The sequence below is a fragment of the Triticum aestivum genome, chromosome 5B (assembly GCF_018294505.1).
Source record: "Triticum aestivum cultivar Chinese Spring chromosome 5B, IWGSC CS RefSeq v2.1, whole genome shotgun sequence".
Lineage (NCBI taxonomy): Eukaryota > Viridiplantae > Streptophyta > Magnoliopsida > Poales > Poaceae > Triticum > Triticum aestivum.
This window is the reverse complement of record NC_057807.1, coordinates 438,575,866-438,600,590: the sequence shown is the minus strand read 5'-3', so window position 1 is coordinate 438,600,590 and position 24,725 is coordinate 438,575,866.

The following is a 24,725-nucleotide window of genomic DNA, read 5'->3' as shown; positions in this document are numbered from 1 at the left end:
CGATCCATACCGCGGGGTCTGTTGTGCCATCGTATGATTCGATGTTTACGGGTTTGAACCCTTCTAGGAATTCATGATCCATTACTTCATCAGTGAAGTAGAGGGGGTGTGCGGCGCCTCTGTGTCGGGCTATGTCACGACGCAGTCCGGCTGCGTCTGACTGGTTATGTTCGGCCCGGCCGGATTTGCTGTTAGTGTATCCGGTATGACGGTCATCGTCATGTGCTGCGGCGTGCCCCCGTGATCCATAGATCAATCTTGGTTGTCCTGCGGTGTTATCCAATCTATCGCGCATGTCCTTAGTATTGCCCCAAGCCGTAGTAAACTGGCGCAGGGGTATAGGCTGGTATTCGGGCTGATATGCCGTTTTATCCCGACCTCGAGGCGGCCGGTCAGCCGTGTGGCGCTCGTGTCCATATTCCTCGGCTGCCAGGACTTCTGTCCATCTATCTGTGAGCAGGTCTTGATCAGCTTGAAGCTGCTGCTTCTTCTTCTTTAGGCTTCTCGCAGTGGCAATAAGCCGTCGCTTGAAGCGCTCCTGCTCCGTGGGGTCTTCGGGCACGCCGAACTCGTCGTCGCTAAGGCTAATCTCGTCTTCGGAGGAAGGCATGTAGTTGTCTTCCTCCGGATACCCGTTCGTCGCCTGTTCGTCTGGGCTGTCCTGCCCATCTTCCTGCTCGGCCTGCTCGAAGGCGGGCTGATCGGGGTTGTATTCATCGTCGGCACCGTCCGGATTGTTTTCGTCTCCGGTGCCGGTATTGCCTTGGTGGGGCTTGGAGCGGCGCTGGCGACGCCCATGCTTTGTTTTCTTCTTTGAGGGGTTATCCTCCGTTACCTCATCGCCATTGGTTTCTTTCGGAGTGTCCACCATGTATATATCGTATGAAGAGGTGGCTGTCCACCGCCCTGTGAGTGGTGGCTCCTGTACATCTCCTGCATCGTCGTCCATACCGTCGATGTCTTCGAAGTCAAAGTCAAGCACGTCGGTCAAATCATCGACCGTGGCAATGAAGTGGGTGGTGGGTGGGCAGCGAATTCCTTCGTCGCCTGCTTCCCACTCAAGCCGGACATAGTTCGGCTCAGAGCCCCCTGACAAAGAAAGAGACTTCAATGAGTTCAGCATGTCGCCAAAGGGCGAGTGCTGAAACATGTCCGCAGCGGTAAACTCCATTACCGGAGCCCAACCTGGCTTGGATTTCTCGAGGGTATGCGGACCGGAACCAACAACCAGATACGAGTTCGGGGGCCCGTGGTTACAGGCCTCCACAGAGGTGAGACCTGTGTTCGGCTCTACCGCCAATGAGTATGCGGCCTGTGAGGCGGGGTCCAGCCCTCCGTCCCTAGGCAACGCAACCTGCTCCGGATTTAGATCCGGGGCTACTGCTGGGGTGATGTCCTGAGCATTGTCCGACGGCAGGTCTAGGCCGTGCTTGTCGTGACTGTCCGGCGCTCCTGGCACAGGCCTGAATCCGTCGAAGATCAAGTCTCCGCGAATATCTGTCGTGTAGTTCAAGTTTCTGAACGTGACCTGGTGGCCAGGGGCGTAGCTGTCAATCTGCTCTAGATGGCCAAGCGAATTGGCCCGTAGTGCGAAGCCGCCGAACACAAAGATCTGTCCGGGGAGAAAAGTCTCGCCCTGGATGGTGTTGTTGGCGATTGAAGACGCCATCAGCCTCAAAGTGACGACACATAGGAACTCTCAATGAAAGCACCAATGTCGGTGTCAAAACCGGCGGATCTCGGGTAGGGGGTCCCGATCTGTGCGTCTTAGGCTGTTTGTAACAGGAAGCAAGGGACACAATGTTTACCCAGGTTCGGGCCCTCGCGATGGAGGTAAAACCCTACTTCCTGCTTGATTAATATTGAAGATATGTGTAGTACAAGAGTAGATCTACCACGAGATCGTAGAGGCTAAACCCTAAGAGCTAGCCTATGATGGTATGATTGTAATTGTGATCGGCCTTCTAAGGACCATCCTCTCCGGTTTATATAGACACCGGAGAGGGCTACGGTTTACATGGAGTCGGTTACAAGGAAGGAAATATAATATCCGGATCGCCAAGCTTGTCTTCCACGCAAAGGAGAGTCCCATCCGGACACGAGCCTAAGTCTTGAGTCTTGTATCTTTACGCTTCAATAGTCCGGACGATGTATACAGTCCGGTTGTCCGGATACCCCCTAATCCAGGACTCCCTCACCTATCCTAGGTTCATGGCATCATCATTAGCCCCCGAATGGATTGAGGTCCGAGTGAAAAGAGAGTTGAAGTTGATCATGCCCTGGGTTTTATGCTTCATAGGCATTCTTACCGACTTAGGGAATCATGTTGAAACTTCAACTGTATTTCACTCGCCTTGATCGATTCAGAGGTCGTCGACTGAACTTGTACTGGCAGTCTTCGAGTGTTGATATGGTACGAAATCCTCGGCGCGATTGGTTACTCTGCGGTTCCGGATCTCATGGGATTCGAAACTTTGGGGAAGTGAGCGGGACGGAGGTTGCCGCAGTAAACGGAATGGATAGACAAGGCGCCTCGATTCTCGCACCACCTTTTTCACTGCATATCAGGCGCGTGAATTTTGCGCGATTTGACTGGATCACTTGGGCCCACGGGTCAGCCACTCGGAAGCAGGCCCATAAAAGGCACCGAGGCAGGGGCGTTTGCCCAGTGAGCCCTATTGCTCTTCTTCCTCCTCTGCTTCTCCACCGCGCCTTCCTCCACTCTTGACGCTGCTTCCCCGTCCACGCGTAGCTCGCCGTGATGGTCAAAGACAAGACGACAGCTCTGGAGCGTGCAAAGAAGGCGAGGGCGACGACCAAAGGCAAGAAGACGAGTCGGGGGTCGTTGTTGTGGTCCGGTTTGCCTCCTGGTTGGATCCAGGAGGATTAGATTCAATCCACGATTCGGAGGGAAGATCTGGAGTATCTGGCCGCCACAGGCTTAATTGCCAATGGGTCTTCGAGGTTTTCGGGGAACAAGATCAAGCCGCAGCCGCGGGAGGGTGAGGGCGTCCTCCTTGCAACCCATGTCGACCATTGTTTCACTCTGCCCCCGCATCCTTTTTTCTGAGGCTACTTGAACTTTTTCAGTGCCCAACTTCATCATTTCTCTCCCAACACTATGACATATCTTGATTCATATGTCTCTTTGTGCGATTTTTTTTGGGTTGTCGGTTGTATTGGGGTTTGTTCAAACACATCTTTACTTGCCGTTCCTAATCTGTGAAGAAGGCAAATCCGACTGACGAGAAAACGCACGTGATCCAAATGTGCGGGGGTTTAGGGATTTAGATGAGGGTTAGGAGTACTTTCCCTCCTATGACCCTTCCGGAGTCGGTCAGGGGCTGGTAGTCGACTTGGTTCTACTGCCAGGATGTTCCAACCCCTGGTTACTCGACTGGCCTTCCTCCCTTCACCTTGGACCGAGTCAGCCAACCCTCTTCATTGGTCGTGACTTTAGGTTAAAAGTAGAGGTGGACCTGTTAGTCGATCGTGTGGTTCAACTGGTCCATGAAGGTGTGACTGGCATGGATTTGTTGGAAGTGTTTCTCAGTCGATGCATCCAGCCTCTCCAAGCCCGCGATCATCCGATGTGGATGTACTCGGGTGCCGCTGACACCGCTCGGGTCTACCCAGAGGAGGTCGCCAAGGAGAGGGTATCACTTTGGCTGCGGAGCATTACTGGAAACAAAGATAGCCCCAAGGGTTCTAGAAGAGTTGCACCATTCGATGGTGAGAACGAGTTGGACAAGGTCTGACCCTTGTTAACGAGTGTATTTCCTTCTGATTTGCATCCGCTCTTGAATCTGATTGATGTTTGTTCAATTTCTTGCCTTGCAGATTTACACGGAAATGTACTCGATGCCGAACGGAGAGCAAGTCCAGGAGGGAGTGGAGAGTGCTGATGAGAGCACCGACTGGCAATCTCCTGACGACGATGATGAAGAGGAGGACAGCGATGAGTCGGATGACGATGAAGAAGTCTACTCTCCACCCCGCACAGAACGTCGATCCAAACAGTCCCACAACCCTGCAGGTGGGCGCGGCAAGGCAGCCCCTTCAAGCACTCAAGTGCACAAACGCACCCAAACTTCGACTCTGGAACCGTCTGAGAAAGCCACCAAGAAGCCCAAAGTCACTGTCTCAAAGCCTCGGAAGGCTCTGCCCAAGATTAAGATGGACGTTTGATGTCTACTACACAACTGACGGTGTCCTGGACTAGGGGGTACTCAACGCGTCATCTCCCAATCTGTTAGATTGGGACGAGGACCCCCATGGCCGTATACTCATGGGCCAGTCCGGACAGCTGCCGCATACAAGGAAGATTCCACAACACTTGGCGATCAAGACAAGGACTCCTCCCCCACCGGCGTATTCGGCTAGGACTCTTGTTATCCTAGGCCTCTGGTGCATTATATAAACCGAGGCCAGGCTAGTCTATAGAGATAAAAAACAACAATCATACCATAGGCTAGCTTCTAGGGTTTAGCCTCTCTGATCTCGTGGTAGATCAACTCTTGTACTACCCATATCATCAATATTAATCAAGCAGGAGTAGGGTTTTCCCTCCATCGAGAGGGTCCGAAGCTGGGTAAAAACATCGTGTCCCTTGTCTCCTGTTACCATCCGCCTAGACGCACAGTTTGGGACCCCCTACCCGAGATCCGCCAGTTTTGACACCGACATTGGTGCTTTCATTGAGAGTTCCGCTGTGTGTTCGGCAAAGGGTCGATGGTTCGCCTGCAGATCAACTGCGACTTCGGCATCTTCGTCACTAGCTCGGCTGGTCACCTTGGTTCGACCAAGGACTGCGCCCTGCCTCCGATCGTCATGTTCCGATGAGGGCCTTCATCAACATCAGCTCCGATCTCTATCAAGATCACAGAGGAATCATCCAGGGAGCCCGGGGGCTCAACGTCAACATTGCATTCGGGCGACCGTGCTGCTTTTCTGGACAGGAACTTGTATCCACTGTCACTGTCTCCTCGAGCATTGGTTTAATGATTGCTTCGGTGGAATAGTGCGGAATTACGTCTACAACAGCCACGCTAAATTTCGTCGAGTTCCGATGGAGGAATCTCCGACAATCTACGATATACCGGAGCCCTGTCAAATCTGGACGAGAATCTGGACGAGTTTAGGGCGTGGTGTCCAGCTTCTAGATCAGACGTCCTTTGGAAGATCCAGCTGTTGATCGGCTGCGGAATTCCTATATCTACCACCTCCCAAAATTTCAGCTCGATCCGACCGTCCAAACTCCGGGAACCTTCCGATTAGTGCATCACTTTTCAGATCTGTTTTCTGCGCGAAAACGAATCCGACCCGAGTTCGTCTTTTTTATGAACGGGAATTCAGACGTCCTTTTTGAAGGAAGTTTTGTATGGGGTATCGTGTTTTGTTCCCGAACACATCCCGCTAACCTTAAAATCTTTTGAACATGATCTTCAACATCATGCTAGTGTCAAACCAGTCCGGCAATATTGCTCCACGGCTGCTGACCTGCGCTAGACACGTCGTCACTTTGTTGAGCCGCGCTCAACTTCTTTGGATCATCATCTCGGCAAGCCGAATAAGAGTCCGGCATCGCGAAGGATAAATCATCACCAACATCGCGGCCCCACGGATTACACGGAGCGGGCACACCTGCATCGCCGCCCGGTCACTTCATCAAGCCGGCATCGACCACGTCACGACCTGCATTGGCAGGGCCGCACTGTTGCTTTTTCAAGCTGGTGTCCATCACGCCGACCTACTTCGACTCATCGGCTGACACTGAGGCTTCATCATGTTACCTGGACCGGGGGCTTCATCATCTCTTCATCAACCTACTCCGGAGACTTCGGCGTCGCTGGCCGACCAGCTCCGTCACATTAGCTGGACCGAGGGCTTGCCTCGGCGAGCCAAGCTTTGCCAGCATCGCCATGCCATTATCGCCCATCAGGCGATAGGTGTGCGGATCGAGTCCCAATTTTGGGAATCACCTTCCTTCGGATTGCTACAACAAATAAACCAGGTGCTATTAATCCCAGTATTTTTTGCTTGTTTGGGTTCATTTTTCCCAAGGAATTATTACTCTGGTTTGTCCATCACATGTACACAGGTGTATCAAATGGTGGCCGCATTAACGACAGTCGCATGGTGGTTCGGTCAGTTTTCGTACATAGTCCGGCGAACGCCGCATCCGGAGCTCGGACCGACCTGTGAATTCAGGCTTTGCCATGCCTTTACCGCATCACGCCGACGCCCTGCAACGACATTGACTTCGGCGCCAGGCCATATTTCTTTTATTACTCACTTTGCATAAATTATTTATTATGCAACGATTTTTTTTAATTATCATTATTACTATTATCTCCGGTTTGTACTATTTTTTGTGCACAGGAAAATGATCCAGCCGGACTATATCCTTTGGCGTCACCTCGGCTAGACGAGGGGCTTCGTCAACACTTCATTACCCCATACCGGGGACTTCAGCATCACCCTGCCGTCCTGCATTGACCGTGCTATGTCACCACTTCGGAGTGCCGAGCTCTTTGCTCTGCCACCTCGGGACCGGCTTGGGGGATGGAACCTTGTCCCGTATCAAGCTCGGACCGCGTCATCAATACCGAACACATTAACCAGCTAAGTTGCCTTCATGCTCAAAGTTTTAAGTTTTTAACTTGTGTTCGGCTCGACCAAGCATTATACTTTTTTGGAAAAAAGTTGCTTGTAAAAATTTCCTTGTCCAAACTTTGTTTGTGACGCGCAAATTCAAATACCCCGTTTACTTGGGGGCTTCCTTCATGAAGCTTTTCCCTCTTGCATATGAATATACGTGTACGACTTCATTCCTTGTTCGTGTATTACGCCACAATATTCACCATATTGACTTAAGCGATTTGCAAGCTGGGTTGCCTCGCTCCTGTGTTTACCCCTACGTTCCCGATTGTTCGGCTAGGGAGTAAAGGGAGCACCTCTATGATTGTCACGATCGGGTCATCTGAGCCGGACCTCAGACTGGGTGAAGCCGAAAGCTAGCGCTCTTATAGTTTTCAATGATGGTCGGCACACAACGGAAATCATGAGTACAAAAAATCTATTGCACAAGTCTCATAATAACAATGAGCACCGAAGAAAGGTATCGATGGGGGTACTATTTTCTTCGAAGATGCTTCTTACACTTCGCAGTAATATAACATAAGTTCCCTGAGCGTGCTTTGTCTGTTACAGCCTTATGGCCTGATTGCCTGGTTATTGGAAACACTGTCGATATTCTCGACAGATGGAGTACATAACACTTTTTGGTCCTTGACCGAAGAGGGAGAAGCCGACGGTCGGTTAAGACGCGTTTAAAGTTTGGTTGAACATAGATATGATACAAGTACTTCGGTACATACAATCATTCTTTTACCCAAGTCACTTGGGGGCTCTTATGTTTATTTGAGCCGTTTTATAATAAGTGTTTTTCTTCTTAGTCGTTGCAAAGTTTTTATTATTATTTATCACTCCTTTTTTCGACACAAGTGTGCGGTCACTAGCCGGGGAGCCTAATTTCTCTCTCAAAACCGCTAGAGTTTAGTTTGCTAAACTGGCCTAGTAAGAAGTACTCTGCCTTCGGGATAGGAGGTTGAAGTTGTAGGCTGACCCGCTTGAAGTTTTGAGATAGGATGTGTCATGTTAAACCACGGCACAAGCACCTTTTTTTTCTAAAGTCCAATTTTTGGATTGGCACCGAACACTTGATCTAGTTTGGACATTAACCTTTTGAATAAGTTTTTTGGCTTTTTGGAGCCCATGGCACTTTTAAACTATTGTGTGTTTTCAGCACAAGTCTCGCACTGCAACGCCGGACACCTTTAGAGATTCGGCAAAAACATTCTTGAATATTGCTATATATGCATCGGTTTTGAATTGTGTCTTCGGTCAATAGTTAGGTTGCCCAACTCCTGCGCTTGCCTCCTACGTTCCGCTTTGTTCGGCTAGGTGTGCAAAGGGAGAACCATTGCGATTGTGCTTCCAGCTCACATGGTTAAGCACCTCAGTGGAGAAAGCCGAAAACTGACTGTCACAATAAGCGTAAACTGGTCAGCGATCCGATGACGGTGTTAAACGACGGGCCATTCATAATAATGGCTGAAGTGTTTATGGCTTGACCTCGACTGTCGCCGAACACTACTGGGGGCTATTAACTGGCCTCCCAAACTAAATCCTCGATATTTTGCTCTTACATTGGAGCTGAGGTTTCATGATCATGCTTAGCATGACAACCCAAAGAAAGGAACCGATAGCGGGACTATTTTCTTTGGAAGACATTTCTTCTGTTAAACAGTAATATAACATATCTCTCTGCGTACCTTTGTTTATAAAACCATATGGCCAGATTGCCTTGTTTGTTGTAAATCTTTGCCCTCATAAAGGCTTTATAAAGCAGGACAAACACTCCTCGGCTATTTGCCGAGGAGGTGGAAGCTGATGGTCGGTCAACAAATTTTTGTACAATGCGGATCCGAGCACTAATGACGTAAAGTACTTGGATACATAGAGTCATTACACATAATTTGTGATTTTACTATGGATATCAAATCCTTAATTCTGCCACCCGTGCCTGCCTTAAGGCTCGGGGGCTACTGGGCTTCGGGCTTATTATTCACAAATATTAAAGGGGCACATCGATCCCCTAATCCGGCGTTGCCACCCGACCAGTGTCTCGAGGGCTACTGCAATTCCTGTTCCATGCAGAAAATTTTAAGTGCAATACAGTTTCCGAGGAGATTTTGATCCTCAGGTTGGTCGGCCGCACCCAACCTGAGTCTCGAGGACTGAGCACGCCGCTTTTTGTGTCCCGAAGTATTCTGCCGAGCTAGGACTTGATCCTCAGGCCGATTTTGCAAATCAACCTGAGTCTCAGCAGTTACTGGGATCAGCGGTCTTATGTCATCCTTCAGGTGCATCTCGGGTTTTAGACCGATACACACCTTGAGGGCTACTGGCTATGTATCTCGTCAGAGAATAAATTGGATCAATAAAAAACATTGACCAAAAATCAGCCCATGAACGAGGTGCTTAACCACCTCGGAAGCAGTTCGGCATATAGCTCGGAAGCAAGTGGCTGGCTCCCTAAAGGGCATTCCCGACATTAAGCTCGGCTAAACTCCTTCAACTTTTTTGAACCCAGATGATCTATGACATCTCGGATATAGTCCGGCGTTGGAGCTCGGATACTATCCGGCGTTAGAGCTTGGATACATTCCGATGTTGGAGCTCGGAAGCAGTCCGGCGTTGGTGCTTGGCTACAAAAGATACCTCGAATGCAATCCGGCGTTGGGCTCGGACGCAAGAGGACACTGCCGCCCGGGAACAACTTCAAACCCGAGGTGTGGCATAAAAATAACAAGGCATTGATAATGGCCGGAAACTTAAAGGGGCTCCTCGGATACCCGATGTGTAAACTCGTCGAATGCATTTCGGCGATCCTCAAGATCGAAGATGAGAAGATTTGTTGAACCAGTTTTCAAGACCGACAACCGAAGATGAAGAACAGTTAGGAAGAATCAAGGAGCATCCCTAACATGAAGACCGGTTCAGGGGGCTACTGACGGTGTCTTGGACTAGGGGGTACTCAACGCGTCATCTCCCAATCTGTTAGATTGGGCCGAGGACCCCCATGGACGTATACTCATGGGCCAGTCCGGACAACTGGCGCATACAAGGAAGATTCCACAAGACTTGGCGATCAAGACAAGGACTCCTCCCCCACCGGCGTATTCGGCTAGGACTCTTGTTATCCTAGGCCTCTGGTGCATTATATAAACCGAGGCCAGGCTAGTCGATAGAGATAAAAAACAACAATCATACCATAGGCTAGCTTCTAGGGTTTAGCCTCTCTGATCTCGTGGTAGATCAACTCTTGTACTACCCATATCATCAATAATAATCAAGCAGGAGTAGGGTTTTCCCTCCATCGAGAGGGCCCGAACCTGGGTAAAAACATCGTGTCCCTTGTCTCCTGTTACCATCCGCCTAGACGGACAGTTCGGGACCCCCTACCCGAGATCCGCCGTTTTTTACACCAACAACAACCTTCTTCTTGTAGACGTTGTTGGGCCTGCAAGTGCACAAGTGGATGACCTAAGGTTTATCAATCTGTAGGAGGCATAGGATGAAGATGGTCTCTCTCAAACAACCCTACAACCAAATAACAAAGAGTCTCTTGTTTCCCCAACACACCCAATACAATGGTAAATTATATAGGTGCACTAGTTCGGTGAAGAGATGAAGATACAAGTGCAAAATAGATAGTAGATATAGGTTTTTGTAATCTGAAATTATAAAAACAGAAAGGTAGCGAGCGATAAAAGTGAGCGTAAACGGTATTGCAATGATAGGAAACAAGGCCTAGGGTTCATACTTTCACTAGTGCAAGTTCTCTCAACAATAATAACATAGATAGATCATATAACAAGCCCTCAACATGCAACAAAGAGTCACTCCAAATCCACTAATAGCAGAGAACAAACGTAGAGATTATGGTAGGGTACGAAACCACCTCAAAGTTATTCTTTCGGATCGATCTATTCCAGAGTTCGTACTAGAATAACACCTTAAGACACAAATCAACCAAAACCCTAATGTCACCTAGATACTCCATTGTCACCTCAAGTATCCGTGGGCATGATTATACGATATGCATCACACAATCTTAGATTCGTCTATTCAACCAACACAAAGTACTTCAAAGAGTGCCCCAAAGTTTCTACCGGAGAGTCAAGAACGTGTGCCAACCCCGATGCATAGGTTCATGGGCGGAACACGCAAGTTGGTCACCAAAACATACATCAAGAGGCACATGATATCCCATTGTCACCACAGATAAGCACGGCAAGACATACATCAAGTGTTCTCATAAAAGACTCAATCCGATAAGATAACTTCAAAGGGGAAAACTCAATTCATCACAAGAGAGTAGAGGGGGAGAAACATCATAAGATCCAACTACAATAGCAAAGCTCGGGATACATCAAGATCGTGCCATAGAGGGAACACGAGAGAGAACACGAGAGAGAGAGAGAGAGATCAAACACATAGCTACTGGTACATACCCTCAGCCCCGTGGGTGAACTACTCCCTTCTCGTCATGGAGAGCGCTGGGATGATGAAGATGGCCACCGGTGAAGCATCCCCCCTCCGACAGGGTGCCGGGAAGGTCTCCCGAGAGGTTTTTGGTGGCTACAGAGGCTTGCGGCGGCGAAACTCCCGATCTATCTTCTCCATGGATGTTTTTAGGGTACGTGGGACTATATAGGCGAAAGAAGTCGGTCGGGAGGTGCTCGAGGGGTCCATGAGACAGGGGGTGCGCCCAGTAGGGGCGCGCCCTCCTATCTCGTGGCCTCCTCGAGGCTCTTCTGACGTGAACTCCAAGTCTCCTGGGTGATATTCTTCCCAAAAATCACGCTGCCAAAGATTTCATTTTGTTTGGACTCCGTTTGATATTCCTTTCCTTCGAAATACTGAAACAGGCAATAAAACAACAATATGGGTTGGGCCTCCAGTTAGTAGGTTAGTCCCAAAAGTAATATAAAAGTGTATAATAAAGCCCATAATCATTCAAAACAGTTAATAAAATAGCATGGAACAATCATTATAGATTCATTGGAGACGTATCAAGCATCCCCAAGCTTAATTCCTGCTCGCCCTCGAGTAGGTAAATGATGAAAACAGAATTTTTGATGTGGAATGCTACCTAGCATAATTCATAATGTAATTCTCTTTATTGTCGTATGAATGTCCAGATCCAAATGATTCAAAATAAAAGCTTATAAAACATAAAAATAATAATGCTTCAAATCATATTAACAAATAATCATGTCCTATCAAAATAACATAGCCAAAGAAAACTTATCCCTACAAAATCATATAGTTAGGCCATGCTTCATTTTCATTACACAAAATACTCCCATCATGCACAACCCCGATGATGAGCCGAGCAATTGTTTCATACTTTTTAACGCGCTTCAGCTTTTACAACTCTTACGCAATACATGAGCGCAAGCCATGGACATAGCACTATGGTGGTAAATGGTGGTGGTTGTAAGGACAAAAAGGGAGAAGATAATCTCACATCAACTAGGCGTATCGACGGGCTATGGAGATGCCCATCAATAGATATCAATGTGAGTGAGTAGGGATTGCCATGCAACAGATGCACTAGAGCTATAAATGTATGAAAGCTCAACAAAAGAAACTAAGTGGGTGTGCATCCAACTTGCTTGCTCACGAAGACCTAGGGCATTTTGAGGAAGCCCATCATTGGAATATACAAGCCAAGTTCTATAATGAAAAATTCCCTCTAGTGTATGAAAGTGACAACATAGGAGACTCTCTATCATGAAGATCATGGTGCTATTTTGAAGCACAAGTGTGGAAAAGAGATAGTAACCATTGTCCCTTCTCTCATTTTTTTTCTTTTTCTTCTTTCTTTTTCTTCCTTTTTCTTCCTTTTTTCTCTTTTTTTCTTCCTTTTTGGCGGGCTTCTTTAGCCTCTTTTATTTTTATAAAGTCCAAAGTCTCATCCCGACTTGTGGGGGAATCATAGTCTTCATCATTCTTTCCTCACTGGGACAATGCTCTAATAATGAAGATCATCACACTTTTATGATTTACAACTCAAGAATTACAACTCAAAGCTAGAACAAGATATGACTCTATATGAATCAAGAGCGACATGTATGAAAATTATGAAGGTGGCCTTGCCAAAAATATGATGTAAACTACATGATCATGCAAAGAGCAATATGACAATGATGATGCGTGTCATAATAACGGAACGGTGGAAAGTTGCATGGCAATATATCTCGAAATGGCTATGGAAATGCCATAATAGGTAGGTATGGTGGCTGTTTTGAGGAATGTAAATAATGGGTTCAATACTGGCTAAAGTTGCGCGGTAATAAGAGAGGCTACCAAAGTGGAAGGATGGGTGTGCGTATATACATGGACTCACATTAGTCATAAAGAACTCATATACTTATTGCAAAAGTCTACTTAGCCCTCGAAGCAAAGTACTACTACGCATGCCCCAAGAGGGATAGATTGGTAGGAAAAGACCATCGCTTGTCCCCGACTGCCACTCATAAAGAAGACAATCTAAAGAGCACCTCATTTAACAAATTTGTCACACAACTTTTACCATACATGCATGCTACGGGACTTGCCAACTTCAACAAAAGCATTTCTCAATTTCATAATTATCCACTAGCATGGCCCTAACATTACTACCTTTATATCTCAAAACAATTATCAAGCAACAAATTGATCATAGCATCCAATTCACTTCCTATGATAGTTTTCATTCAAATTACCATGCTGTTTAAGACTCTCAAAATAATATAAGTGAAGCATGAGAGTCTAGCAATTTCTTCAAAATATAACCACCGCCGTGTTCTAAAAGATATAAGTGAAGCACTAGAGAAAACGACAAACTACTCCGAAAGATAAAAGTGAAGTTCAATGAGTAGTCAAATAATTGTGCAACTATGTGAAGACTCTCTCTCATTAAAGAATTTCAGATCTTGGTCTTGTATTCAAGCAGCAAGCAAAACAAAATAAAATGACATTTCAAGGATAGCACAACTCATGTGAAGAAGCAAAAACTTAGGCTCAACCGATACTAACCGATGATTGTTGAAGAAGAAAGGTGTGATGCCTACCGGGGCATCCCCAAGCTTAGATGCTTGAGACTTCTTGAAATATTATCTTGGGGTGCCTTGGGCATCCCCAAGCTTGAGCTTTTATGTCTCCTTAATTCCTCGCATATCATGGTTTATCTTCTTTTTATCAAAAGCTTCATTCACAACAAACTCAACAAGAACTCATGAGATAGGTTAGTATAAACCAATGCAAAACCTTATCATTTTCTACTGTAACAAATCACTAAAATAATTATTCAACATTGCATACTAAATGCTCTGCATATTTAACACTCCTATCCTCAAATAGAATCATTAAACAAGCAAACATACGCAAACAATGCAAACATAACAGCAATCTGCCAAAACAGTACAGTCTGTAAAGAATGCAAGAGTAACAATACTTCCCTGACTCCAAAAATTATGAACTAAAATTCCCACTGTAATAAATTTATCAGATCTCAGTATGCAGAAATATTCAACATTATACCATTCTCTGAATTTTCTAGGGAATTATTGCAATAGTGGTAAACTTTCTGTTTTCAAACAGCAACATGTATACTAGCAAAATAAGCATGGAAAAGGCTATCCTTGACATTTTTATTGAAAATAAATATGCAAAACATTATTCTAACTAACAGCAAGCAAAAACTAACAAGATAAAATGACGCTTCAAGCAAAACACATATCATGTGGCGAATAAAAATATAGCTCCAAGTAAAGTTACCGATGAACGAAGACGAAAGAGGGGATGCCATCCGGGGCATCCCCAAGCTTAGGCTCTTGGTTGTCCTTTGATATTACCTTGAGTTGCCTTGGGCATCCCCTAGCTTTGGCTCTTGCCACTCCTTATTCCATAGTCCATCGAATCTTTACCCAAAACTTGAAAACTTCAACCACACAAAACTCAAAACAAAACTCGTAAGCTCCGTTAGTATAAGAAAATAAAACCACCACTTAGGTACTGTAATGAACTCATTCTAAATTAATATTGGTGTAAAACCTACTGTATTATAACTTATATATGGTTCATACCCTCCGATACTACTCATAGATTCATCAAAATAAGCAAACAACACAATGAAAACAGAATCTGTCAAAAACAGAACAGTCTGTAGTAATCTGTATCAAACGTATACTTATGTAACCCAAACAATTATGAAATAAATTTGTGGACCTGAGTAATTTGTCTATTAATCATATTCAAAAAGAATCAACCAAAAATCTCTCTCCAGTAAAAAATGGCAGCTAATCTCGTGAGCGCTAAAGTTTCTGTTTTTCACAGCAAGATCATATAAACTTCACCCAAGTCTTCCCAAAGGTTCTACTTGGCACTTTATTGAAACAAAAGCTATAACACATGATTACTGCAGTAGCATAATCATGTGGACACACAAAAACATTAAGGGTAAATATTGGGTTGTCTCCCAACAAGCGCTTTTCTTTAATGCTTTTCTAGCTAGGCATGATGATGGCAATGATGCTCACATAAAAGATAAGAATTGAAACATAAAGAGAGCATCATGAAGAATATGACTAGCACATTTAAGTCTAACCCACTTCCTATGCCTAGGGATTTTGTGAGCAAACAACTTATGGGAACAATAATCAACTAGCATAGGAAGGTAAAACAAGCACAACTTCAAGATTTTAAGCACATAGAGAGGGAACTTGATATTATTGCAATTCCTACAAGCATATGTTCCTCCCTCATAATAATTTTCAGTAGCATCATGAATGAATTCAACAATATAAGCAGCACATAAAGCATTCTTTTCATGATCTACAAGCATAGAAAATTTACTACTCTCCACATAAGTAAATTTCTTCTCATGAATAGTAGTGAGAGCAAACTCAACAAAATAATTATCATGTGAGGCATAATCCAATTGAAAACTAAAATCATGATGACAAGTTTCATGGTTATAATTATTCTTAATAGCATACAAGTCATCACAATAATCATCATAGATAGCAACTTTGTTCTCATAGTCAATTGGAACCTCTTCCGAAATAGTGGAATCATCACTAAATAAAGTTGACACTCTTCCAAATCCACTTTCATATTCATCACAATAAGATTCAACATCCTCCAAAATAGTGGGATCAATACTACCTAAAGTTGACACTCTTCCAAACCCAATTTCATCAATATAATCATCATAAATAGGAGGCATGCTTTCATCATAATAAATTTGCTCATCAAAACTTGGGGGACAAAAAATATCATATTCATCAAACATAGCTTCCCCAAGATTGTGGCTTTGCATATCATTAGCATCATGGATATTCAAGGAATTCATAGTAACAACATTGCAATCATGCTCATCATTCAAAAATTTAGTGTCAAACATTCTATTGCATTCTTCTTCTAGCACTTGAGCACAATTTTCCTTTCCATCAAACTCACGAAAGATATTAAAAACACGAAGCGTACGAGACAAACTTAACTCCATTTTTTTGTAGTTTTCTTTTATAGACTAAACTAGTGATAAAAAAAGAAACAAAAAGATTCGATTGCAAGATCTAAAGATATACCTTCAAGCGCTAACCTCCCCGGCAACGGCGCCAGAAAAGAGCTTGATGTCTACTACACAACCTTCTTCTTGTAGACGTTGTTGGGCCTGCAAGTGCACAGGTTTGTAGGACAATAGCAAATTTCCCTCAAGTGGATGACCTAAGGTTTATCAATCCGTAGGAGGCATAGGATGAAGATGGTCTCTCTCAAACAACCCTGCAACCAAATAACAAAGAGTCTCTTGTGTCCCCAACACACCCAATACAATGGTAAATTGTATAGGTGCACTATTTCGCCGAAGAGATGAAGATACAAGTGCAAAATAGATAGTAGATATAGGTTTTTGTAATCTGAAATTATAAAAACAGAAAGGTAGCGAGCAATAAAAGTGAGCGTAAACGGTATTGCAATGATAGGAAATAAGGCCTAGGGTTCATACTTTCACTAGTGCAAGTTCTCTCAACAATAATAACATAGATAGATCATATAACAAGCCCTCAACATGCAACAAAGAGTCACTCCAAAGCCACTAATAGCAGAGAACAAATGTAGAGATTATGGTAGGGTGCGAAACCACCTCAAAGTTATTCTTTCGGATCGATCTATTCAAGAGTTTGTACTAGAATAACACCTTAAGACACAAATCAACCAAAACCCTAATGTCACCTAGATACTCCATTGTCACCTCAAGTATCTGTGGGCATGATTATATGATATGCATCACACAATCTTAGATTCATCTATTCAACCAACACAAAGTACTTCAACGAGTGCCCCAAAGTTTCTACCGGAGAGTCAAGAACGTGTGCCAACCCCTATGCATAGGTTCATGGGCGGAACCCGCAAGTTGGTCACCAAAACATACATCAAGAGGCACATGATATCCCATTGTCACCACAGATAAGCACGGCAAGACATACATCAAGTGTTCTCATAAAAGACTCAATCTGATAAGATATCTTCAAAGGGGAAAACTCAATTCATCACAAGAGAGTAGAGGGGGAGAAACATCATAAGATCCAACTACAATAGCAAAGCTCGGGATACATCAAGATCGTGCCATAGAGGGAACACGAGAGAGAACACGAGAGAGAGAGAGAGATCAAACACATAGCTACTGGTACATACCCTCAACCCCGAGGGTGAACTACTCCCTCCTTTTCATGGAGAGCGCTGGGATGATGAAGATGGCCATCGGTGAAGGATCCCCCCTCCGGCAGGGTGCCAGGAAGGGCTCCTGAGAGGTTTTTGGTGGCTACAAAGGCTTGCGGTGGCGGAACTCCCGATCTATCTTCTCTGTGGATGTTTTTAGAGTACGTGGGACTATATAGGTGAAAGAAGTTGGTCGGGAGGTGCTCGAGGGGTCCACAAGACAGGGGGCATGCCCAGTAGGGGGGGGGGCGCCCACCTATCTGTGGCCTCCTCGAGGCTCTTTTGACATGAACTCCAAGTCTCCTGGGTGATACTCTTCCCAAAAATCATGCTGCCGAAGGTTTCATTCCGTTTGGACTCCGTTTGATATTCCTTTCCTTCGAAATACTGAAACAGGCAATAAAACAACAATATGGGTTGGGCCTCCAGTTAGTAGGTTAGTCCCAAAAGTAATATAAAAGTGTATAATAAAGCCCATAATCATTCAAAATAGATAATAAAATAGCATAGAACAATCAAAAATTGTAGATACGTTGGAGACGTATCAACCTTCATGTCGCCTCTGCGTGAGTATTCTGTCTTTTTCTACGTTATCGTCGAATCCTTCCTCTGTTTGACCGAGTAGGTTCTGAATCTTCTAGCGCTGCAACTTCTAGGACCTCCATGGACATTGACAAGGCTCAAGGTGATGAAGAAACAGAAGACGCGTCCACCTACAAAGCAGGTACAATTTTACACCTTGTGTTTGTTCAATCGGTTGATCCATCGGTCGACTGAATTCTCATGGTCGAGTCTTCTGTAGTGCCCCAAGATGTCATTGAACTTCCAGACGACGAAGAAGAAGTGCCTCAGAAGAACATGGGAAGAAAGAGCAGGACTTCAAGCAGGAGGGTGCCTACTAGCAAGGTGCCTCAGACGATGTTAGCGCCAGAAGCAGTGATCCAGCAACCCGGAGATCCAGTTCGGGCTTTTGTTTCTTTTGCTGATCCCCTATCGACTGATCGCCCTTTGGCGTCAATCGCTCAAGTCCCTGCTTCATCCATGCAACTCCATGCCTCAGATCATGTGACTACTCCGACTGTTCCACCAACACCACTCTTTACTACCCATCATACCCAAGATGACCCGGTGGGAGCTGCCAAGGAAGCCATACTCCAAGCAGGCTTTATGACGGAACAGATGAAGGTGGTGCACGAGGCTAGCATGGCTTCTTATAATGCCAGCTCTACTCTGCAAATCAATGTCAAGGTTAGTTGATTTCCGACTGATCTTTCAGTTTGATCTTTGCTCTGCTGCTTCATTATCCGTAAGATGTCCCTGGATGAGTGTTTTGGAACCTTTTATGTGCATCTCTCACGAGTCTGCAATTGTATCCATTTACCCATAGGGTGTTTTAATTTTTGGTGAATAGTTCTTTCGCTTGAGTCGACCAGGTTGAGTCGAGTGTATCTTTGAACCAGTGGGGGGTCACGCAGAGTGCACCATTGGATGTAGTCCCTGATACCACTGTCGAATGTTTGATTCGGCGGGGGTCTGTATCATATTTCTATTTATAGTTCTTTCACTCGGTCAGGACAGATCGTGCCGAGTGTGATCTGGACCAGTAGGGGCACGCTAAGTGCACCCACTGGGTGTAGTCCCCGAGACCGCAGTCGACTGCGGGCAGTCGACAGGGGTCTAAGACACTCCTCTTTTTTTACTCGCGCTGGGAAGACCATCCCGAGTGGGAAATTGGTGCAGTGGGGGCATGCCAAGTGCACCCACTGGGTGTAGTCCCGGAGACTACTATTGAATGTTTGATTCAGCAGTAGTCTTAGAATGCTTTTTCTTGCGATTGACCTTTGCTTCCGTCGACTGACATGCCTTATTTATTGACAGCAGAAATCTTGTGACCTTGGAGCCCAATTTGCTGAGTTGGAGAAGAAACAGATCAGTCTCAACCTTGATCTGGAGCTGGCTAGGAAGAATCTTCAGAAGGCCCAGGAAGAAGCAACTGCTATGGGAGGTAATAACTTGTCGACTGTCCGCCTTCCAATTTTTTACTTTTAGTCTTTTGAACCGAGTGACTCCACTCGAACAGATGTGCATAGTAAAAACCGTCAACTCCAAGCTCGTTTGAAGAATGTTATTTCTTTAGACAAAATGAAGCAGGCTCTAGAGAATAAAGATGAGGACCTTGCGGCAGCGCAGATGACGGTGCGAGATAAAACTGCGCTTGCCGAGAAGAAGCTGGCTTTAGTCGGCAAGTTAGAAGAAGAGAATGCCAGTTGAAGACTGCCATCGATGAAGCCAACAAAGAAGTTGAACAACTGAAGAAGGACAAGGAGGTCCCGTCTGACAAGGTTGGAGATCTCACTCAAAAGAAGGGTGAACTGGAGGCTTATCTGGGAAGACTCGCAGAGAAGATGTTCTTGAATCTTGAAGGTATTTTCATTTGTCCGACTGACTTTGTAATTGTCGACTCATTGTATATCTATCGACTGACCATTTTTCCTGGTGTGCAGAATTCTGTAGAGACTTCGAGGAAGAGACTGGGTGGATCGAGACAGATCTGGACCCCAAGAATTCCCCTGTCAAAGATGAAGTTGTGATGAATGTGCTGCGGCTGGAGTCCCGCCTTGCCAGTGTTGTGGATTATTTTGCTCGCCTGAAACTGGCAGTTACGCGGATCGACACAGAGCTCTGGCCTCAGGTGATGTTCCAGAATGATATCGAGTCTCTGATGACTCGACTCAACGACATCCCTGGTCGAGTGCAAGAGTGGAAGAAGTCATCTGCTAGTTGTGCACTGACGTGGCTTTGTCCTTGGTCCGAGTCCATTGCAAGGAGGTCAAAGAAGACAATCTGGCGGCTCTCAAGGTCGCCAACACCAAGAAGCTCCAATTCCAGTCCTTCACGGAGACCCTTCATCAACGCTGACACTCATATCGCAGACGGCATCGACCTTGATAGCTTCGTCGAGCCAGCAAGTCATCCTCCAGCTGAGTGAACAAACTTTATGGCCCACCTTTATTTGCCTCGGAATGCCGATTGCTTTTGTAACCATTAAACTCCTTCAGGCCTGATGCCTGAGTACTTCTGCCTGTGGTTCTGAACTTTGCTAGTTTTATGGTTCCAAACTTGGGTTTTCTTTGAATATGGTTGCTTTGTCTTCATCACTTTTGGATCTTTTTGCTCTGAGTGAAGTTCGACTTCTTATTTGGAACTGACGTTATACTTGTGATGCAGCTCGGACGACGTGCTTGATTGGCATCTCGTCGTCCTTGCAAATCAGGATGAAGCAGATGTTGTACTTGTGATGTAGCTCAAAGGGGGATCGCTCTCCACTCAAACTGTTTTTTTTTACCTTAGGCTATTATGGGGTCGCAGCTAAGCCTCCGAGTGGGAGGATTTCTCCCCACTCGGAGTAGTTTTGAACTTAGGCGATTATGGGGTCGCAACTAAGCCCCCGAGTGGGAGGATTGCTCTCCACTCGGAGTAGTTTTTAACTTAATAGATTACGGGGTCGCAGCTAAGCCCCCGAGTGGGAGGATTGCTCTCCACTCAGAGCGGTTTTTAACTTCGATGATTACGGGGTCACAGCTAAGTCCCCGAGTAGGAGGATTGCTCTCTACTCAGAATGGTTTTTAACTTAGGCGATGACGAGGTTGCAGCTAAGCCTCTGAGTGGGAGGATAGCTCTCCACTCGGAATGGTTTTTAACTTAGGCGATTACGGGGTCACAGCTAAGGCTCCGAGTGGGAGGATTGCTCTCCACTTGGAGCGGTTTTTAACTTAGGAGATAACGGGGTCGCAACTAAGCACCCGAGTGGGAGGATTGCTCTCCACTCCGAGCGGTTTTTAACTTAGGTGATTACAGGGTCGCAGCTAAGCCCTTGAGTGGGAGGATTGCTCTCCACTCGGAAAGGTTTTTAACTTAGGCGATTACGGGGTCGCAGCTAAGCCTCCGAGTGGGAGGATTGCTCTCCACTGGGAGCGGTTTTTAACTTAGGCAATTACAGGGTCGCGGCTAAGCCCCTGAGTGGGAGGATTGCTCTCCACTCGGAGCGGTTTTTAATTTGGCGATTACGGGGTCGCAGCTAAGCCCCCGAGTGGGAGGATTGCTCTCCACTCGGAATGGTTTTTAACTTAGGCGATTACGGGGTCGCAGCTAAGCCCCCGAGTGGGAGGACTGCTCTCGACTTGGAGTAGTTTTTTGAACTTAGGCAAAACTGGTTCGTGGCTAAGCCACCCACTGGGGGGATTTGAACACATGTGTTATGGGATGACAATCATTAAGATACTGCAAAAATCTTGTCCTTGATAAGCAAATTGAAGGATTCTCATTACAACTCGTCCATCCAAGTGTTTTCATGTATAAAAGGGGTGGAGTAGATCTGCGTTCCAGGCGCGCAGCTCGTCCTTGTCCTTAGCTATGTTGTAGAGGTGATATGCCCCGTTGTGCAGCAACTTGGTGGCGATGAAGGGGCCTTCCTAGGCAGGAGCGAGCTTGTGAGGCCGTTGCTGATCCACTCGGAGTACGAGGTGTCCTTCCTGAAAAGTACGACCTCTGACGTTTCGGGCATGGAGTCGATGCAGATCTTGTTGATAGACTGTCGGCCGGATCAAAGCCATCTCTCGCTCCTCCTCCAGAAGATCTACAGCATCCTGGCGTGCCATCTCCGCTTCAGCTTCTGAGAAGAGATCTACTCGGGGAGCATTGTGGAGCACATCACTCGGAAATACGACCTCTACTCCATAAACCATGAAGAAAGGAGTCTGACCAGTCGACTGATTAGGAGTCGTTCGTAGTCCCCACAGAACGGAAGGTAGCTCGGTTACCCAAGCGCCTGCTGCACGCTTGAGATCGCGCATCAACCAGGGCTTCAACCCTTGCCAGATCAAGCCATTTGCTCTCTCCTCTTGCCCATTCGACTGCGAGTGTGCCACAGATGCATAATTAACCCGAGTGCCTTGAGAAGTAAAAAACGCTTTGAACTCATCAAAATCAAAATTGGAGCCGTTATCTGTGATGATGCTGTGTGGGACTCCATATCTGAATATCAACTCTTTGATGAAACATACGGCAGTGCTTGAATCAAGGTTCTTGATAGGCTTAGCCTCGATCCATTTGGTTAATTTGTTGACTTCTACGAGCAAATGAGTGAAACCGCTTCTGCCTATCCTAAAGGGTCCAACCATATCCAGTCCCCAGACTGCAAACGGCCAGACGAGTGGAATGTTGAAAGTGCAACTATCCCTGGGTGGTTTTCGTAATTATCAACGACATATAGCTCATTGAACTAATGTTATTTCAAGATGAATATTTCAGGAAAGTTCAATGATTGGCATGGCATGGATTAGGAATTTGGACCCCTCAAAATGCTAAGGACAAAGGATCGGCTCAAGCTCTAAAGCTCAAGACTCTACATTTTACTTTTAGTGATCCAAGATCACATTGAGTCCATAGGAAAAGCCAATACTATTAAAAGGGGATGAGGTGTTTCTTAATGGCTTGCTTGCTCAAGATCCTTACTGATATGCTCCAAAAACCCTCAACCACTTTATCATATCCACATATGTCCCAAACTAAAAGTCAAACTCGGCCCCATCGATTTGATTTATCCGGCGCCACCGATTTCATTTGACATAGCCACTGCCAGAAACCCTAGTCACTTCGGTCTCACCGATAGGGATCTCGGTCTTACCGAGATGGGATTGCGGACTCTCTGTTTCCCTTCATAATGTTTCGGTCTAACCGAGATGAGCGATCGGTCCCACCGAGTTCGCAATGCAAACTCTTTGTCTCCCCTTCATAACGTTTCAGTCTCACTGAGATGAGCGAATCGGTCCCACGGAGTTTGCCTGACCAACTCTCTGGTTAGCTTATTACCAAAGTCGGTCCTACCGAGTTTGTGTACTCGGTCTCACCGAGATTACGTTATGCCCTAACCCTAAATAAATTGGTCCCACCGAGTTGACATGTCGGTCCCATCGAAATGCCTAACGGTCACATTATGAACTAAATCAGTCTGACAGAGTTTTCTGATTTGGTCTCACGGAGTTTGGTAAATTGTGTGTAATAGTTAGATTTTGTGTGGAGGCTATATATACCCCTCCACCCTCTCTTCATTCATAGAGAAAGCCATCAGAACATGCCTATACTTCCAGCATTCATTTTCTGAGAGAGAACCACCTAATCATGTGTTGAGGTCAAGATATTCCATTCCAACCACATAAATCTTGATCTCTAGCCTTCCCCAAGTTGCCTTCCACTCAAATCATCTTTCCACCAAATCCAATCCTATGAGAGAGAGCTGAGTGTTGGGGAGACTATCATTTGAAGCACAAGAGCAAGGAGTTCATCATCAACACACCATCTATTACCTTTTGGAGAGTGGTGTCTCCTAGATTGGTTAGGTGTCACTTGGGAGCCTCCGTCAAGATTGTGGAGTTGAACCAAAGAGTTTGTACGGGCAAGGAGATCGCCTACTTCGTGAAGATCTACCCTAGTGAGGCAAGTCCTTTGTGGGCGATGGCCATGGTGGGATAGACAAGGTTGGATTTAGCGAGGGAAATTACCACCGTAGAGGTCCTTACTTTGTTGGTACTAATTTTGCTAGTTGGAAGCATAAGATGAAAATGCATATTCTTCGACATAACCCCGCCGTTTGGGCTATTGTGTGTATTGGCTTGCAAGGTGAGTTCTTCAATGGGAGAGAACCGAACCATGAAGTTACCGCGAAAGAGTTGAAGATGCTGCATACAACGCTCAAGCTTGTGATATTCTCTTCAGTGGATTGTGCCCTGAAGAATTCAACAAAATCAGACGTCTTGAGAATGTGAAGGAAATTTTGGATACTTTGATTGATATGCACGAAGGTACTGACTCCGTCAAGGAATCTAAATTGGATGTGCTTCAAAGTCAGCTTGACAAGTTCAAAATGAAGGATGGTGAAGGTGTTGCTGAAATGTACTCTAGGCTTGCTCTCATCACAAATGAGATTGCCGGCTTAGGAAGTGAAGAGATGACCGATAGATTCATCATCAAGAAGATCCTAAGAGCCTTGGATGGAAAATATGATACCGTGTGCACATTGATCCAAATGATGCCCAATTACAAAGATCTCAAGCCAACAGAAGTCATTGGAAGAATTTTTGCTCATGAGATGTCACTCAAGGATAAATAAGAGCTTCACAACAAGTCAAGTGGTGCTTACAAAGCCTCATGTGATGCTCCTACATCATCAAGTGAGAAATAAACCTTTAATGAAGAATTAAGCCTAATGGTGAAGAACTTTAACAAGTTATACAATAGTAGAAGCAAGGAAAGAAGTTCCAAGTCAAGGTCCTACAATGACAAAAGATCTTCGAGTCGTGAATGTAATTGCTACAATTGTGGAAGACCCG